A 3,688-nucleotide genomic window follows, 5' to 3' on the forward strand; every position below is an offset into this window, starting at 1 on the left:
ACAATCCGGAACTAATCTACACAATACAACGTAGCCGAACGAAAGTCGTAGAGCATGAAGTAGAGGAATCCAGAGGACTCACTTCACAAGTCCAAGAAGAATAAGGAAGAACAAAGATTGAGTAAGGCACTCAGCAGTGCGACTGCAATATCATGTAGTTTATTAAAATGATCAAAGGTCTCTAATAGCTTAGAGGTAGGGAATATTTATACTAGGAACAACCCTCTTAGATAGGTATGAAAACGAAATAGAGTTTCTGAGGGAAGGCAATGTGAAAGGTCCCCTCGGAATGGATTCCCGAACTGGCTTCGTGTGACTGTTGGCCTCCAGAGCAGTTTCTAATAAACTGACCATAACTTCTTATTGGGAAGTCCAAATGATGAACTGTTTCTTGGGTGTGAAACTAGACTAAAAGGGCTTTCCAGGAATGTATACCATCTAGCACAAAACATTGTAGATTGGTACAGTTTTACTTGGCAAGTTGTACCAACATTCTATACGACAGACTGTTGACCTTCTAAGCAATCTATACTAATTCTAGTCTATATGCAATATAGAGTATCCAAACTGGTCGCCACTAGATTCATTGGAAAGTAGACTCGACAAGCTTTATAACAAGTCCTCGTGAGCCTTCATAGCTTTTGTGAGTAAAAGGTTATGAAGATCTCTTTGCACTGGTCTGTTCTTGACTCCACTGGTCCGTTTTTGACTCTTCTGGTCCGTTTTGCTAGTCTGTCTTCCGGGACTTGCACTGGTCCGTTCTTCGGGGTCCGATTCATCCTTCTCTTGTTCTATATACATGAGTATAATCAAGGTACAACACTTAGTTAGTATATAATTCTCATTAATGTTAAAATGAATCTCATAAAGTAGCGCGTGGACCTCTTGTTGTAGCTTCTTTGCACGACTATGTGTAATCGGTCCTTCAATGACTTGGGTTAGTGTTGGTGTAGGTAAAACTTGAGTAGTTGTAGCTTGACTTAGAGCTTGTGACATCTTGCTTGCTGGTATGGTCATATCATCCTCCCCTCTTGAAAATGAGTCGTCCTCGACTCGTCCAATCCAAATAAAAGAGATAAATCACTACAAAATGACACCCCCTTTTGCAACACAAATATGCGTTGCTAAAAGTTCATATATGCGTTGGGAGGGTCTATACCAACGCATCTAATATGCGTTGCCTAAAGTGGCGTTGCAAGGATCTATTGTAACACTTAGTTATGTGTTGGTAACATACACTAATAAGTTTGCAACGCATAATGGTGGGTTATAGCAACACTTTTTTGTGTTCGTACAAACCATGGGGAATGACTTCTATGGCTTGTTGCAGCACATAGATTTCGTTTGCTGCAACAGTTATATGTGTTGCAGGGAATAAACCGGTGCCGTCATTAATATAACAGCAAATTAATTTATTGAACAATATAAAGATCTTGCTCGTACAATAAATGAGCAATGCAAAATCATCCAACACATAGGAAGAAATAAGCATAGTCAGTCATATGTATAATATAAATAATTTGTTGCATTACAATGACTACCATCCATATTATACATGACACAAATTTTCCCACAGTACAAGTTCTATGGTAGTAAAATATAAACATAAAGGCATCCCTCTTAGAATGCTAGCAGCCCTCCTTCTCCTTCCTTCAGTTTAGGCTATCATTCCACCGATGCTAGTACCTATAGACGAAAGTTGGATTTATTTAATACGACACTTAGAAGTAAACTCAAATTGCGATAATATTATAATACTTCCAGAAAGAATGCTTGCTCGCCAAAAAGTGAAATATTAATTAGTAAATTGGTAGTAAAAAGCATTGTCAATACCACTTAACTCTGAAGATTATCCCCCCAAGAGGAATGAAAATTTTAGATAGGAGCTGAAATCTGGTGACAGCAACAGCACAAAGAAAAATCAAGAATACACTGTAGAATTAGTCGATGTCACTATACAATCTACAGCAATACTGTTTGTCCAGGCGCAAGGTAACTGATACAATGCAACCTTATCAAGAAAGAAATCATCCAGAAATTTTATCTAGACCAATATTTAGCATATAGAAAATTAATAAATGTGAGATAATACACAGTTAGTAGTAAATGCAATAAAAAAAATCCCACACAGGTGGGACATGATTCTCAATCTTCTTGCTTCCAGTGATGTCCAAACATATTCAACTGATCTTTTACACCTGCAAGCATGCATATGATGCATCAAACTGAAGTTGACAAAAAAACTACATATATAATTATATATTTGTTTGTTGTTTAGGTAGGTAATTAACATCGTTAGCATATATTTTTTAATGAAAAGTTTGAGAAAAAAAATGAAAACCCATGAGTATCCAAACCTTGCAGGGAATTTAGTTCTGCTTTATTAAATCTTGCTGCGCTACCTTGGTGAATTAGGAAAAACCTGCAGACAAGGCAAAAGTCATGTGGTCTGGAAACCGCAGTAGCACTCACATGTAGGGGAAATAAGATATTCTAGAAAATCATGTATCCAGACCTTGCTAGGAATTTAGTACTGCTTGCTTAAAGCTTTTTTTTCCAACCTGGGTGAATTAGAAAAAAAAATGTAGACATTGCAAAAGTCAGGAGATTAACCGAGTAGAACTCACATGTGGAGATCATCGAATGAAGAAAAGTAGTAAAGAATCAATAGTCTTCAGAGATTGACAAGTTAAAATATTTTATTGCCCCCTCGACATCGCTAATACAGGATACAACCAAAACATACGGTAATTTAGTATATTGACCCCCATGAAAGACCACCAGGACCATACCACTGACAATGCTTCTGCGTGTGCTTTTTTATTAAAGAAAAGATATCATCGAAGACAATAAATACACATAAAATTAGTGGAAATCAATTTAGGGATCGAAGATGATTTAGGAATTCAAGAGTGATGAAAATCAAATTACTAATGAAAACCACATCTGAGAATAAAGATGGGAAGGAAAATACCTCCAGGATGGCACTGTCCATTGGAGTTCTCAGGAAACGACTGTGACCTTTACAGATCGGCTCCTGAGTTGACGCGGCGCCATAGGACTTGAGGAGTCCGTGATGGCTGGAAGTTCATGCAGATCTAATCGCCAAATTCCTCGTTACCTGATTCAATCTAGATCATTGCGTGGAGATCAGCCTATAGGCAAGGACAGGGTATGAGAGATCAACGACGAGAGGAGTAGAACGGGGATACGGGAGTCCAAATCGGAGGAGAGGTTGCAGCCGCCCTTCTGCGTGTGCGAGGTGTGGTGGATTTACACGGTCATGGTCAACTGGATGGAGCGACCTCGAGGTGGGTCGTAGGGAAGGTTATTATTATGGAACGACTGCAACGTATCTAATTTGTGTTGCTATTCATTCGTTGCTAAAGGGATGTTGGTGTTGTAGTGAATCAGCGACAGTGAAGCTTGTACTCACATTTTGTGGAGGCATCCATTCACGAACACCTCTGATCTTATCCTCATCCATGTCCACATCATGACCTAAAACAATAAAGCTAAGAAAAACTACCTTATCGATGTAAAATGTGCACTTGTCAAGGTTAGCATAGAATTTTTGCTCACGTAGGACAACAAGCACGCTTTGGATATGTTCAACATGTTCATCAAGAGACTTCCTATAAATTAATATATCATCTAAGTAGACCACAACAAAGTTGCTAATGAAAGC

General features: G+C 38.5%; 1 long non-coding RNA gene across 4 annotated transcripts; it reads right to left on the reverse strand.

Annotated features, from left to right (window-relative positions):
- Nucleotides 1,476-3,374, reverse strand: LOC110432439. 4 transcript variants are annotated; one of them, XR_002449888.1, is made up of 5 exons: nucleotides 2,975-3,374; nucleotides 2,516-2,561; nucleotides 2,358-2,422; nucleotides 1,842-2,198; nucleotides 1,476-1,686 (listed from the first exon to the last, which is right to left on the reverse strand). It is a non-coding gene; the product is annotated as an uncharacterized LOC110432439 (long non-coding RNA). The 4 variants fall into 4 exon arrangements; XR_002449887.1 differs by having other exon boundaries at nucleotides 1,834-2,198; XR_002449889.1 differs by having other exon boundaries at nucleotides 1,476-2,198; nucleotides 2,975-3,131; nucleotides 3,213-3,373.

The sequence above is a fragment of the Sorghum bicolor genome, chromosome 2, assembly GCF_000003195.3.
Source record: "Sorghum bicolor cultivar BTx623 chromosome 2, Sorghum_bicolor_NCBIv3, whole genome shotgun sequence".
Lineage (NCBI taxonomy): Eukaryota > Viridiplantae > Streptophyta > Magnoliopsida > Poales > Poaceae > Sorghum > Sorghum bicolor.